This window comes from Zootermopsis nevadensis, unplaced genomic scaffold, assembly GCF_977971745.1.
Source record: "Zootermopsis nevadensis isolate Lab colony 2312 unplaced genomic scaffold, Znev_1.0 Znev_ptg000002l, whole genome shotgun sequence".
NCBI classification, from domain to species: Eukaryota; Metazoa; Arthropoda; class Insecta; order Blattodea; family Termopsidae; genus Zootermopsis; species Zootermopsis nevadensis.
In genome coordinates, this window is record NW_028259134.1 from 8510837 (window position 1) to 8527612 (window position 16776).

At 36.3% G+C, this 16776-nt stretch overlaps 1 protein-coding gene across 1 annotated transcript in view; it reads left to right on the forward strand.

The window, feature by feature from the left end:
- Positions 1-4009: 4009 nt before the first annotated feature.
- Positions 4010-16776, forward strand: part of LOC110833795 (sodium/potassium-transporting ATPase subunit beta-2) — a 57792-nt gene continuing 45025 nt past the window's right edge. The window contains exons 1-2 of the mRNA XM_087348976.1: positions 4010-4316; positions 5750-5916. The gene's annotated coding sequence lies outside the window, so the exon portion shown is untranslated. The remainder of the gene's footprint in view (positions 4317-5749; positions 5917-16776) is intronic.

Sequence of the window (16776 nt, forward strand, 5' to 3'; positions counted from 1 at the left end):
CCCTGCTGGGTCCAAATAGAACTGTAGCATGTGCAGGCTTTGTGTGGATGTTCTGTCGTTTCCAGATTTTAATTTAGTTTTTATATCGAAATGCTATTTATTACGTCAAATAAATATAAAATAAGTTCTGCATACGTCACAGAAGATAGGAGACGTAAAAACTTCCAGTGGAAAAAAGATATAATTGGAAATCGGTTTGTAATATTAAAATATAATTCACAAAATATTGTGAAAAGTTGTGTGAACTACATTTCATAGGGTCCAACCATAATGTCGTTGACCATAACCTTCATTATTATGATCTTTAAGAAAATTTATTAGCTACAGAAACAAAATTGTAACCAATTATTTTTAAATAGGGGGCAAGTGATGGAACAATGCCTTAAAATAGGCCACTATTTATTTGTTTTACATCCATTCCGGTTAATAATTCACAATTTGATTCAGCGTAACATAGGTTTATTCATTTTAAAATGTATCATTAAATAAACTATGAATGAATCAGTTAAACACTGTTTCTTTTAGACCTCGTCTTCCTCAAATGTTCAGTGTAACATTATGTTACCAGTTCGTGCCACAGTTAGATAATAGAATCGATTATTTCTTTGTTACTCTCTTAAGAGTCGATGTTCATAGTTCCGAAATCTACGATAACCGCTCCCCCGTCGCGTTTGTTGTGGTGATGTGGTGATAAAGTTATATGGAGTACGTAATGACGACAAGGCCTGTGGCGTAGATCCGTGACTTTATAAAGACACATCAGCACTTTCATTATAATAGTTTTACTTTTATTTTCCTTTGCGTACAAGAAGATAAAAACAAAATAGAGCAAAATATCGGTCTTCTTAATTCCATTAAGTCGGCGCCTTTTCGTATTATAAGTCGTATCATTCTAATAGCCCGTAACTTCTGATTTGCCAGCCAAGGTGCCCTAATTAACATTTCATTGCTGTGTTCAAGTGAGCGAGTGGCCTCTAGGCTAACCGTTTGGTGCGTGCCACAAGTATCTCCCCCCCCCCCCCAGACACCGGGGTTTTGCTACTCTTAAGTAAGTCCGCGCGTGTAATTAATTCGGCTGACTAGCGGAACTAATCAAGCAGAAGACATCATTAATCAAACTGTGAATCTTCAAAATGTGGATATGAAGCACGCGCAGGCGCGGAGTGTCATTGCACACTGCCTAATCACGAAAAGTGAGAATTTGCATCGTCCCATTAGACTACTTGCATCCTTCAAGAAATCAGAATCGGAGAGGTCAGTGTTTATATTCATGGGTGTAATATGTCCAAACTGCATGCTTTTATTCATAATTAAAAAGCTTTTCCATTGCCGTTATTTGATTTTATTAATTAGAGCTTCGTAACTTCTTTTTGTTAAATCTACATATGCCAAAGAATGACCAGTGATTTGTACTCGTGCCCCGTATTTAGAAGGCCCGGGTGTTATCCTGAATGAGGTTCTTCGTGGTTTTGTACAGTTCCTCCAAGAAAATCCCGGAATATTAACGTAAATCAGGCCACGACCGCGTCTTTCCATATCTTTTCCAATTTATTATTCATTAATCATCCTTTCATCCGACACTACTGAGCTACTGACAGCATCGTTAAATAAACTGCAAACAAAACAATTAGGATAATCTATAGCAGTAGCTGTTTTTGCGTGGTATTTTCGAGGTACGTCATTTGGATCTCTGCAGAAATCGATCTTGTGATACTTCTGGTCGAATGTAATCTTGTGATGCGATAATGGCTGTCTTCTGACTTGTAGCGCCGTATAGACTGGTAGAAGTTTATCAACGTTTTAAAGGTCCTTGGTGCCTCCATCATCAGGGCAATGAGTCCCCTCCCTGATGAAGGAGGCAGCAAGACAGTCATCTTCAGACTCACCGCTGTGAAAACCTTAAATCCTATTCGTGATACGAGAGACCACACATTTTCTAATCTTTGTTCCTGTAACTGGAAGGACTGAAGCAGTTTTCTGTGGTTTCTGTACATGAGCTATGCCAACTGTTGAGGGTATTTATCGTTGATTGAAATTGAAGGATGTGAGATTTGAGGTTTTCACGGCGGCGAGGATTATGATGTTCATCTTATGGGTTTTTGCCCCGTTTAGACTCTCCTGTAAATTCCGAGGAATGTGCACGGCTCCTAAACCCAGAAGATGAACATCAAGACTGAAGGACGATTACGTAGAACACTCTTAAATGGAAACGAGTGTAGATGAAGCAGACTCCACTCCACATCTTTCTCTTGTGGGAACTGAGAAAAGACACAGAAAATCTCACTGAGAATATTCTGTGTCCTGGCTCGTATTCGAACCGGTTACCTCCCGAACACAATCCAGTCGTAATACCTCTTAAGATAGCCGGCTCAGTATGGCGGGTCTAAATTATGACCACTGTAACGGATCGCTTGAAGCAGAGACGGCACGTGCGACTAATTCCCAAGTCTCATGCCTCGTAAGTGGGAACAAGCCTTTATATAACTTCTTTGCAATAACACACAAACACAGTTTTATTCGACCCACATCAAAAGTTTGAAAATAATCCGGACCTAATTCGTTCCACGCTGTGCTTATGTATTTACGTGTGTACTTGCAGAAACGCATTTACATTGGCAAGTACATTCTCTGATTAGGCACTACAGAGAACTCGTGCAGATTTGTGTTTCCCTTTGTTGCACGCCTTTTATGGCATCATCAATCTCCTGTGTCAGATAGCATATCTTCTTCCAGCAGTTGAAGATAATTTATGGAGTTCTTGCGTCTGATGGGGTTAAACAGCTTGGAATCTGTGCCATTTTAATTTCGATAAAGAACAAAGAAAATGAGTTGGTTAAGATGAAAAATAGTAGCAAAATCATTCCCCTCTTGATCAAAACATTTAATCGTTGAAATGGAAGGATTTAATTATTGGTTGTCTCAGAGAGGTTAGCACTACAATGCCACAGGCATTGAAGGATGGAAAAGAGAATGGTCTAACCCATTAGGGTTGACCAAGAAACATTTGACATAAATGTCTTGTGATGTATGTAATGGTTATCTGAATTATTTGGCTTGGTTTACAGTCGAACACAGCAAAATGAAGTTACATGCAGTAGGGACCAGATTACTTAATAGCTGAGCTCCCTAGCGCTGTGGATAGTTGCACTCGGCACGGCCTCGTCGGTTCACGGAACGGCTGGGTAGAACGGGTAGAAAAAGCTTGGAGGTGCGCGCGCAGTGCTTATCACCTTGCTCTTCGCCCCCGCGCCAAGAACTCGCAAGTAATCTGATCCTTGCTACATTTATAATTACGTTAATACACACACTACACAGCGCAACAACCCAGAAGACGGAAATCTTCACGTTATTACAAGTTAGTGAAGTATTCACAACTGCATTTTTGTCACGAAATATTTAGAGCAGATTAAATTCAGAGAATGCTTGCTACCGGCCAGTTCATAGTGCACAGTAGAATATAAAAAAAGCCCTGCCATACCTGAAATTTAATTCCGCGAGTACAGTCCTAACTGAGCTGTCCGCAGACATTTTCGCCGGACGATAGTTTTCTTTTTGCAGAACCCTAGTAGCTCAGACAATATGGGAACTAGTCCTACAAGGCTGGATGATTAGGATTCCATTCCCGATAGAGCTTTCTCACTCCGCTAACAAGTACCGGCCTGGACTTGATACACACGTAACACTCATTTTCCGTACACATTCATGGCGTGGCGCTTTATTAAGCAAGCAGTGATGTAATTTCTCTAATGTTTGTACTGAATCACGTTTACAGCACTTAAATTAGGCCATAAAGTCGCAGACTGAATTTTTTTCAAGGAGTTACATGGAAGACACCTCTTCTTATAGTTTTTGAATTGAGTTTACATTTACTAGATGTCACTACCAGTTAAATCAAGAATTTCTGCCATCTACCAGAGGAATGGCGTATCACCACTACCATTTGTCCTGTATTCATAGTTCTGTGAAGGTTACGACAATCGACTGCTGGGCATCTTTGCTGTAATGTTTTCTTTGGAATTAAAAGTATTCTTTGCGTTCAGTAATTCGCCGCCCTGAGAGGAATGTACTAGAGAAGTGTTTGGTTGGTGATCAAATCTATGAAGTATACTGTAGCGATACCGTAACGTATTAAATCATGTACTGAAGTTAAAAGTGTTACTGATGATTTCAGAACTGCTTCCTTTAACCCAATAGTGATTCTCGATTCAGAACGAATCTTTTGATTTAAGGGTTGTTATGACATCTTTAAGATTTGACAACTTGAAATATGTTACCACATAAGTTCACTACACTGGCAGGGAGTCATGGAGTACCTTGTAAGCAACCATTTTTAAGTTTTTATGATTCTTACCAGATGTTGTTCTTACCACTGTTTGGTATTTATGAAGTAACAGGCTTAAGACAGCCTTATGACCACCTGTCTTGAATAAAGTTTTTCCTGGATTGCCTCTTTCTCTATGCAAATAGTTGGCCGTGACCAATTTCTTTCCATTTTTTGTTTTGTTTATTGTTGTATATATTTATTTGTGATCGTCCTGCCATTCAACACTAAATTGCATCAGTTAAAGTATCATTGAATGATCAAGAATGAAAGGAGCATTATTTAATTTGTTTTCAAGAACATTCCAAGACCAGCAAACTGTCCTCAATGCCTGCTTTTCATACTGCCAGTATGTACTTACCCCAACCAGAAACAATTACCATTGTGGGTTTCTTGTCATTTTTGCTTTGGAAGAATAAGACATCATCCAGTCATATTGTAAGAAATTTATAATGTAGCTTTGAAGTAATATCAAACACAAAATGTTACTGTGCCTGATCATTGTCTTACATCCCTCACTGTTTGTAAAATTATAATATGATGCAGTAAGTCATATTGGGACTTTTATTTGTAGGAGATCTTTCTTTTTTTAGTCCATGCAATCTGAAAACTATCAAACAAGACAGATTAAGTACCTCTAAGTGCACATTGCAAAGAATGCATGAGGATATTACATGTATTTTGGTATGGAATATGCTTTCTTAGCTTGATACATCTGTCGAAGGGATATGAACGTGTAAACCTACAGAAACAGCATTTCAGGGCAGTTTGCAACATAACTAGCATTTTAGGAAAATACACGTATTTTCCCTTTATTTAGTCACAATTTATTAATCAATACTGTTTAAGAATGTGGAGAAATGATGAATTTTACATTCAGCAATGACAACCAATTTCCTAGTAACAAAATTAACTTGCTAGGTGAGAAGCTAATTTATTGTAGCGTGGTGTCAACACATAGTAATTTCATATATTCATATCTGAAGAGGCTGGTAGGCATAATCATGTCTGTATCTGGTATTCATAAATGTTACATAAACAGAAAATTAGATCTTGAGAGATATTCACAGTTTTTCTCCAATATCTGTCTCCCAAACTTTTAACCATGTTAGACAGATAAAATATTAGGACACCCAATGAATATTTGTAGTTGGACCAGTCCAGTGTGTCTTTGAAGTTTTGCTTTGTAAATGCATGTCATTACAGACAGTAGACAGCTAGAGATTTCAAACTGTATAAATTCCTTTTTGTTAAGTTAAAAGTTTACTAAAATATATGTATGCCATGTTGTCAGTTTTCATATGGTTAAGATATTAATTGCAGCCTGTAGGCAGTATAACGGTGGAGATTCTGTGTTGGTGTTTATGAAAATAATATACTATCTTGTGAGTAAGTATACCTCAGCATCATGCCACGCTTTACCCTCAGGAAAGGATCCCAGTACTCATTGGGCAGGAGGCTAGTTGGGCCCAAGTGGCAGTTGGGATGCAGAGGCTAGAGGAAAATTCCTCTGCCGCTGTCGAGAGTCGAACCCCAGTATTCCAGTTCATAGGCAGTCACTATACTGACTGAGCTACCCTCTCTGCTACTATTTTGTGAGTTGTATAAAACATTTATTTTATTTTTAATTGTATTTGATTTAGTGAAGTAAAATTCAGGATAAACATTAATACTTTGGTCTTTAAACAAAAATTGCAGCAGTGTTTGCCAAATATAACAAAAGAAGAAGCATTAAGAATAGAAAATAGAATATTGGTAGCATGAAGATAATTCACAGGCAAATGTCTGAAGCAAGGAGTGCTGAGAAGTGGATTTTAAAGATGGTTTTATAGAGGGGTTGTAGCCTCATTTAGATATATTGAAAATGTAGAGTAGAGTAGAGTTTATTTACATTCCATAGATCCTTCTTAGGACTCAACCAAAGGATGTAGAACATGTCATTTCATACAATATACATGCACTTCAGAACTTTCAACACAAGTACAAGAACGTATTTCACATATCAATGTACATAAATTTCAGATTCTGCAATACAAATATGAAAAATAATTTTACAAATTAATATACATAAACCTCAGAATTTTAAATATAAATACAAAATTTGCTTTACATATACGTAGATTATGGATATAAAGCTTAAAAATTTTCAACAGAGATGAAATCATCTACAGAATAGAAGGAGTGAGTGAAGAGGTAATATTTCAGTGCAGGCTTGAATACCTTTATATCATAATTTAGACTTTTAATTGTTGGTGGAAGATTATTAAACAACTTGATACCTTTATAGTACACTCCTTTCTGAAATAAATTCATGGCTTATTTTAACCAGAGCTAAGCTTTTATGACTGTAGAAAAGAAAAATAACTCCTTACAGTAATTAGAAACATCTGAATACATTATTACTTTTACTCTTGTTTTGATGGTCTGGCGTGCATTCATGTCAGGTGACAAGCCTAAATATCTCCAAAAAAATGTATGTACATAACATTAAATACATATGTCATTAAGGTGTATACTAGCTGTTAAATACTTGTATTTATTAGGTTCATAAGTAATGAGAAGAACATAAATTTATTTATGAATTCCAATTATTCAACTTTGTGTATAAATTATTAATAGGATCATACAGATGCTATAGATGTTGGTATTTTGGTCATTGTACTGTGTAGTATCTTCCTGTATTCTACTGTTTTGGAGGAACATGCTGCCACCATCTTTAAATCTGAAGTAAGAAGATGAAGTGTAAGTGGATCGTTTGTATAGCATTTAAAGAAGGATTGTACCAGGCCAATAAAACATAGCATTTTTCAGGGCGCCAAAGAGAATAGCTGTGTGAGGGCAGAGAGGGAACAACAGAAAATACAAAAAGTAACCTTTTAGGGCCAGAAAGGAAAGTAGGATTAAGAGGAATCATTGTTTTTTAGCCATACTACACATTATAATAGGATATTGTTTATGACTGTGTGCATGAATTATTATAACTGTTGTCATGGTGATACTATTAAAACAGTTTCAGGCTTATAGTTTGCATAACAGACCAAAAAACCACTGCTTCATTTGTCTCGGTAATAATTGTATTGGTTCACAGTTTTGTTTCAGTGTGGGCAGTTCTTGGGGTTATTATTGTCATACATGGAAGTGTGTTTCGTTAGATGTAGAAAATGGAAACTTACATTCAACAGCTACTAGTCCAATTTTTTTTAATAAAAGGAGATTTGTCCACATAAATCACTAGTACAATTTATTGCAGGATTTTTCAACCCGGAAAAGTCCAGTACATCTAATTTATTAAATATATAACACCAAACATGAAAGCAGACAAAGCATTTCAAGGAACAGAGTAATTGTTGTTATGAATGTAGATAACTTTCTACATAATTTCACAATCAAGGTTCCCAAAGAAGCAAAGCTCACTTGCCATAGTGATTCAGAAACTTGCAGTTTAGTCTCAAATTCGATTTAAAGACCTCCTTGCCCTTTGGATCTGCTTATAAAGAACTGATAATTTCTCTTTATTATCAGACCTCAAAAAAGTAGAAGACAGTTTGAAAGTCTATAAAAATTTGGAAATTTATATTATTCTTAGTTATAAAAATAAGAGAAATTTCATATTTTTCATAGCTATGCAGGCCAACACAAAGAAAATTGTAATTTTGTACACTAACATTTTAATATTTACATTTTTAGACAGGAAATGTGAAGACAAACAATTCTGAACTGAACGTTAGCAGGCATTCTTCAAGTACTTTTTATTTCCTTATTAATGCAATTTTGATTTGTTACTGCCATTTCCAAATATTTGAACTATAACACATTTTTTAAAAATATATTAGCAATTTCTGTATTACAATTTTGTCCCAAATCCTGATCATGAAATATGTAATTTGTTTTCTCTGTGTTTCTTTCTAGATAATGGGTCAAAATGAGGCTACATTATATTCAATTATCAAATTTTAGTGTAGACCCTAAATACCAAGTGGAGGAGATAAAAATGCTAATGGACAGACAAGATGTCCTCATTCTGCCCCATTTAATAAATTTTACCTTTGTCATCTTCAAAATAGATGTCTTTCATGATGTTTCCTCATCAAAATTCTGTTTAATTTATTGTCTCCTCAGTTCTAGTTACTTGCCCAGCACAATAATATTGTACTTGATTTTACTATCCTGGCAATATTAGGCAACCTGCATAAATCATGAATGTTCTAAATTGCTCACTTACTTTGTGTGTCCTAGATTCAAACATTTTTTTAATTTATGTTCTTCCCTCAGAGTAAGGGACCATGTTTCATATGTAAAACAGCTATTGTTCTGTAGGGTTTGGTTCTTAGAACTTTGAGAAGAAGTAGTTTTGTTGCAACAGTGTTGTGTAAATTTCTTGTCTCATACATGGTACATATCCATTTTATCCTCCTTCATTTAATCACTGTAAAAGTTCTTGATGAAGAGGAGGCTTACAAATTTTGAAGTCCTTTATTAAGTATGTTTTTCCTCTTACTTCCTCTGTTTTCATTATATCCAAATAATTTTTTCTCATATGTAAGAAGTTCAAAATTATTTTGTACATACTTACCAGTGAAGACTTCTGTCTTCTGGGTTGTTGCGCTGTGTAGTCTGGATGAATATTCAACGCCCTGATGACGGAGGCAGTATGACCTCTGAAACGTTGGTAAACATCGACAAGACTACACAGCGCAACAACCCAGAAGACAGAAATCTTCATACTCACCGCTGTGAAAACCTCAAATCTTACATACTTACCAGTGTTTTACAGAACCTGGAACAGAATTTTTTGATATGGTAATGAAATAATATCAACTAGTGAGGTTATTTAGATTCTGTTGTATTAGTGAGGATGATTATACTGACCACACACACACATTTCTGAACGTCTCGACTTCTGGGATTGCGGGTATAAATCCGCCTTGGGGCATGGACATGCGTTCACATTTTTATATATTGACATGGTGAGACCTCGCAATGGGCTGATCCCCTTTCCGAGAAAGTAGGGTAGAAATTATCAGATAAGAAATATTAATTGTTGGAAAGAAGCACAGATGTATGAAAGAGTGAAGACAAGAATGGAATATGTGTAAAGGAAATTGATGTAGTGCGTTGGTCCAACACGTGGTCTGATTTGGTCTCGAACCCGGTGGCCAAATAACAAGACTGCTAGTAACAAGGTAATGTGATAAAATGGAAGTAGTTAATTTGACTAGGCCTTCATTTTACTCAGACCCAGTGTTTAACCTATATCAACAACCAGATGTTACTTGAAAATGAGATGAAAAGTTTACATAACCGTAAATACATGTAAGTGAAACGTGATACCAGTCAACAGTCGTAACCATTTAACTTCAGAAGAAAAAGCTAGAGTTTATAAATGAATGAAAACTACAGGATATGGAAAGAATTTATGGGCCTCATTTTCTCTGAGTGCAGATTCTGTTTGCCACAATGTTTGGCCTCTTGAGCACTCTAATTTCGGGTTTCAGATAATGCAAAAGGGAGGGGGATTAAGAAGTTTTCTATGAGTGGAGGAAAGACCAGAGTTTAAAATACATGTACAAATACAGATATAGAAAGTACAGGTAATTTCAGTTTTACCTTAAAAAGTTGTTGACAGCTCTGCAAAATGGTACATAATATGAATTAAGAAATAGCAATTTTTTATGGTAACAACAGCATGAACCAGAAGTAAGTTAATGAATAGATGACAATATTTAAAGAATTATGGATGTTAAAACTTTGCATACCATGTAGTGTATTAGAATATAGAGTGAACAAATCAACAACTATTAACACTATAATGGACACTATTGCCATACGCGTTTCGACTTCAAGAGGTCATCATCAGTGGCATCAGGGAAATTAATACATATAGTCAAATGGTTCGAGCAAATTTCATAATTAAAATGAAAGGTAATTTACAAGATGACTGCACTAGATGCTGTTATTCACAGGAGCTAAGTGCGAGTTTTACTTCTGTGAATAACAGCATCTAGTGCAGTCATCTTGTCAATTACCTTTCATTTTAATTATGAAATTTGCTCGAACCATTTGATTATATGTATTAATTTTCCTGATGATGACCTCTTGAGGTCGAAACGCGTATGGCAATAGTGTCCATTATAGTGTTAATAGTTGTTGGTTTTGTTCACTCTAAATTATGGATGTAATCTGACAGTGTGCATTCTGGATTGCCATCTAGAAGCAGTTCATTTGGTGTTCAAAAACCGGTGATTGCGTGGATAAATTAAATATACCTTACTAATATTTGTTTATTTTATCAAAAATATGACTTGTTACCATAATGTTTAATTTTCTTTTAGTATTAAGCTATGTAATTCAATTATACAGAGAATACAGTTTATCACAAGATTGACGGCCTTGAAATCTGAGGTCGACAGGCCATCTGCTGTTTCCTGGAAACTAATCTTAAAAAACTCCCTTGCTCAAACCAAAGCACATGTTTTCGAACCGTGTGCCTCTATACGATTGGAATTTCCGTGTGTGGTGAAAGAAGTGCTCGTGTAATAGTAGGGCAGTTTTTCTTAATGAACGTTATGCAAGATTTTATTCTTAAAACCTTTTTTAGAGCAACTGACCGAAGACAGAAAAACAATGTATACTTCATGCAGGACAGTGCTGTGCCGCACACAGCTAATAAATATATTAATGAGCTGAGTTTCTGATGAACAGATGATAAGTCGAGAATTGTAGCATGTTGCTCACCCGGTTTAAATCCTTACGATTTTCATTTATGAGGAATAGCAAGGGATAAAGTGTATGTGAATAAAACTAAAACACAACGAGAACTGACAAAGAATATTCGATAGAAATTTCCGCTATTCCAAAACAGCTACTTCGCCTTGAACCGAGAAATATTTTTCAAGCAGTAGGTCGGCACTTCGAGACCCTACTTTGAATTACGGTACGTCGTACTGTAGGGGGAAAGCAGGCAACGAGTAATCTGCTTCTGCTCCGTTGTGCGAAAACTTGTAGCCGTACTCGAACCGGACTCATGACAAACTTGTGAAACAACAAATCGAAAAGTAAACGCAGAATTTGTACGGTCGCCATGGTGTGATTTCCAACAACATGCGTATATGAACAGAGGTGATTGGATATGACCTATTTGCGGTCCAACGTACTTTAACTTAATTTCGTTTCAAGCAGCATTCGGTCTAGTGTATTTTGTTGGACACAATCCATTACCTGTATTTAAAATTACATAAAGATAAATCTTGGGGGAAAAAATAACAAATATCTTATTTACAAGTTTCAAAAACTGGCTCTCCTCCGTCTTGGGTGATTAATCTGTGGGTCCAATTAGATAAAACTAAACTCCACAACTGGAATAGAGGCATTGAAAAAGGATTGGTTTATAACAATCATTTTATCGTGGGAGGTAGGCACTAGAGTAATGTCCCGCAATTCCCAGTGGGTCGTACCGGTCACAGGTACTTCAAATTAAATAAATGCTTTGTATAAACCGCGTGTTTGTGTTTTAATCAAAGTCAAATTGACAGACGGTTTGCCGTTGAGTGGTACGCTCTTCGTATTCGGAGGTTCCATGTTAAAATATTAGTCGGAAAACCGCCTATCCTGACTCAGGGTTTTCGTGGTCTTCCTCAGCTCCTTCAGTCAACTGTAGGGATAGTATCTCAAATTGGGACACGGCTGCCCAATTAATCATTCAATCCATTTCGACGGTATAATTTGAAACATTGACACCGTCGTTACACAAACCGCGTATGAATATGTCACATGTCAGAGTTTCATATAAAGTACACATTCTTTTTATTTTCTGTCTTTTCTCCTTTTTCTTTTACTCGCTTATTTGCACATTTACTCTCTCTTTACTTGTTCCCTTGGTCCGAGGCCATTATTGGAGCGAATTTTTGCAACATTATGAACATAGGTCATTCTTGGAACATGTCTTCAAACAGTATGAACCGATGTTAATATTTTAAAGACACGCTGAACATCAACTATTTTTAAAAGTAATTTTATTTGTTATCATCGTTCATAGTATTTTTTTTCTGAATACGGTCTCCGTCGAGTACAATTGATGGGTAAGCCTGCATGATAAAAATTGAGGGAGTATAAAATCGGCAACTTGGAAGAACGTGAATGAGATGGCAGCTTAATATCAAGATGGATTTATATCTTAATTGCGTCATGCTTGTGTTCTTCAATACAATAATTTTATTCACCGTCTTTACACAAGCTTATAGATTGTTAAAATCACATAAAATTAAATTTAAAATTATAACATTTCAACATATGATATTGTTACATTTTAAAATGACGACATGTTTCGATGTTCATTCCATCATCGTCAGGTCTATCAATAAAAATTAAAAACTGTTGCACTTGCTGCCCTGCGTATACTGATTTGTTCTACCCGTTAGATTTTATTTGTTTAACCTCCAGGCTTCTTCCATTTAATTTTTGAAGACTGCGCCTGGATGTCTTAAATCTGCAAAATCAATTTTAATTTTCATATCCTGATCCTGGCTACTGACATAGGAAATGGAATAATTTTAAAGAATTACTCAATATATCGTAATACAAGCAAAAGAAAAGTAATCACAAAATATTTAAAGTATTATAACATACCGGGTTGTGTGTGACACGCACCTCACACACAACCCGGTATGTTATAATACTTTAAATATTTTGTGATTACTTTTCTTTTGCTTGTATTACGATATATTGAGTAATTCTTTAAAATTATTCCATTTCCTATGTCAGTAGCCAGGATCAGGATATGAAAATTAAAATTGATTTTGCAGATTTAAGACATCCAGGCGCAGTCTTCAAAAATTAAATGGAAGAAGCCTGGAGGTTAAACAAATAAAATCTAACGGGTAGAACAAATCAGTATACGCAGGGCAGCAAGTGCAACAGTTTTTAATTTTAATTGATAGACCTGACGATGATGGAATGAACATCGAAACATGTCGTCATTTTAAAATGTAACAATATCATATGTTGAAATGTTATAATTTTAAATTTAATTTTATGTGATTTTAACAATCTATAAGCTTGTGTAAAGACGGTGAATAAAATTATTGTATCAAGATGGATATTTGGGAAATGAATGGCACTGGTCTAGATCAGTGGTATTCAACCTTTTTTGTTTGCGTACCCCCAGATATAATTTCTCTTCAACTTTGTACCCCCAAAGTTGTTGATTTATAATTCTAGTTATACATAGTATATAATCTACATCTAAAATAAATTAAATAAATTACATTACTGATTATTCAGTGTTTATCATAAAATAATATATTTTTTTTTAAATTTCACGTTCCCCCTAAGATGTCTTCGCGTATCCCCGGAGGTACGTGTACCCCAGGTTGAAAACCACTGCTATAGACGATCTTAAAGGCCCATTTTATTGTTTTATAGAGCCTGCTGTTCTGCTATCAGAGTTAATTGAATAGATGGATTTTTTGTTGGTTTGTTGTGTCTTGGTTAGTTGATCATTGGTTGCTTATTTGGTTGTTTGTTGACTGTTTCTTTGTTGGTTCTTATAACCATAACACACTTCTTGGCAATATTTTTCATGCCCCTTCAGAGGTGTCAGGACGGTTCCATATCACAGGAGCTGCTTTAAACTTGTTCAACTACTTTCCAATCTTTTATGTGTAAATAGATTTTTCTTTCTTCCAGCAACAATTCGTTACTGGGCCCAGCTATTACGTCCACACAACAGGTTGTTCTAATCCTAAAGTAACAATAAACTTGGTACTGCTATTGATCCCAGACTCTTTGGACACTGTCTAGCAGTACACGATTCAGCCATCATTTTTCCTTGACAACCTGACACAACAAGTGTAAATGGACAAACTTTGTCATGGAACAATTAGCGTGTGTGATATAACACAGAACGATATTGTGTGACTGAAACCGATATTCATTGGTTTACAATCACACACTAAATATTAGCATTGCCTGTCCTAGAATAACTAAAATAAAATACCTCCTGATACTAGATTTTATTAGGAAATATTACATTGCCCAGTGCGTGGAGCGAAAAAGTCCATCTTGTTTCTGAGTATAACTGCCCAAGTCTTCATAGGAAGAAACAGCAAACCGAACGTCGTGGTCGAGTGATTAACACTCCTGCTTCGTATTTGGGAGGTCCTTCGTTCAAATTTTGGCCCGGAGGCCGGCTATCTTGACTGATGCTCGTGGAAAATAGCGGGATATGCATTAGATTGGACCATGACCGCTTCCTTCCACGTCCTTTTCAATACATAATTTTTTTCATCATTAGACGCTATATAGTTTGAGCTACTGAAAAAGCTGCGTTAAATAAACAATAAATAAATAAGAAACAGCTCCCCAACTCCCGTGAAAGCCATCAGATAAATATGTAACACAGAAATTTATTTAATTTAGAACGATATCATGTGAGTATGGGGTGGACGAAACTGGTTTAGGATCGTGCCCGATGGCGGAGTTAATTAAGTTAATTACGCTCTGAATATCAGAGGCCCGTGTAAGAAAGGTATAAAAGTACCAGTGGAGGAAAAGAATGATGACATCAGTAAGAAGCTATAAGGAAGAAAGCATCATATATAAACTTACCAAATTCGTTCAAATAAAATGCACACTTTTTACCTCAAATTGCTGTCGACTTTTAGCAGACTCGTCTTGAGAGGCTAATTAATAGTCGCTCCGGTGCTTAAGAAACTCTGCCTTTTCACAGAACCCGAAAGTTCATAACAGTGTTAACAAAAGCCCGCCACTGGAATCTATCCTCAATTGTTCTGCTAATTGTTATGAACATCGTTTCTTGTTGGGATTGTTTCCAGATCGGCTATTTACGTTTTGAAACGTACTCAATTTTCTTTTACGTGTTATGGCTTTGTTGCTGATTTTAAGGTTAGTGTCATGTTGATGTGTAACGTAAACCGATTTGTGTGCGTCATAAACCGACCTGCCAGTCGAATCCTCGAAGCTCACCGACATCTTTAAAGCTTAATTTTATTCACATTTCTTCCAGTTAGGCCGTGGGGTGTCCTGTCCTGGGACTTGACTTCACGGATCTTTAGTCGGTCTATAGCTAGCTCATAAGACATAGCAAGTCAGGAAACGTACTTAATCGTAACAGTTTCGGCACGTTTACCAGAAATTGACCTGTGTGAATGACTGGGGAATCCCGGGATTTCCACCCAGTCACTTCCGCTGAAGTGCCCGTAATTGTCAGAGTTCAAATTGTTGGATCGTTTGGACAAATTTCAGTGAAACTCCTTGCATAAAACCTCATTAAGTAGTCTAATAGGCACAGTTTTGCAAGTTTTAGTTTCAGACGCACCGAGATGATGGGTCATGGTCCCTGTATTATTCTAGCATCGAATAAGAAACAGAAGTGCCAATCACTGAACAAAACATCGCAAAGATCCTTTAGTACCTCACCACAAGAAAATGTTCTGTGAAGAAAAGTGATTCTTGAGAAACTAATAGTAGCTTAGTTGGTCTGTTTTATGCTAGTTGAATGAATTTCGCAGCCTAAGAACAATGCGCAACCATGGTCCTATCTGGTATGCTGGTATAGTCGGCGCAGTAGTTCCTGTGCACCGATAATAACCATCCTATTATCTCATTCGGCGCTAAAGAACGTCTGAACTTGATAAAACGTCATCGAATAACCTGCAACTGATCATCGTTGCTTCCTGTTGACTTTCTATTTTCGGCTAGCATTAGTCATTGTAAGTAATATGGTATTAATTGGGGTTAGACAAAGAGAGTGTGTTACACAACACTGACCCGCAGGAAATGTCAGAATTCGTCAAGCCAAGCAACGCTGCATTCCGTGTCAATTTTATGTCCTGTTCAGCGTGACGTATTCAGCTGATTCTGCCCACGCTGTCAATATTTCCGTTTACGAAGCATAAAATAGGATCGGTTGTTCCGTTGGCGTGTAGTCGAAACTGAGTGATCCTTCAACCGAACTGGCGATTATAAAAGTAGGAAATACGTCTAAGAAGGCCTATGTAGTGGCCTGTTAATGTCGTCGAAATGCCATTATTTTCGTACCCGATTCAATGTGACGGATGACACTAAGAAAGCTAGCAATTCTGGATGGGAATGTTTCTTCCTAATATTTTCTTGTATAATCAAGTGATTCTTAATCTGTGGACATATTCACTTATTATTGGAGGTATAAAATCGATGAGGATGATCCTGAACGGAAGGTACCACTTGAGGAAATAAACGTGTTGATGGGACAATATTAAGACGTTTCTTAGACGCAGGTTGTGAGCAGTGCTGTAAATGGAAATTCAGAAGTTACGGTATATTTGTACGCCAAAATAGGCTATACCGTCATCTACCAGACCACAATAAACATACAGTAAATAAATAAATAAATAAACAAAACATTGACATTTCCCTTCTTGAAACTTAATTCCTGCAGGGACTGTTCTTTTTTCCAA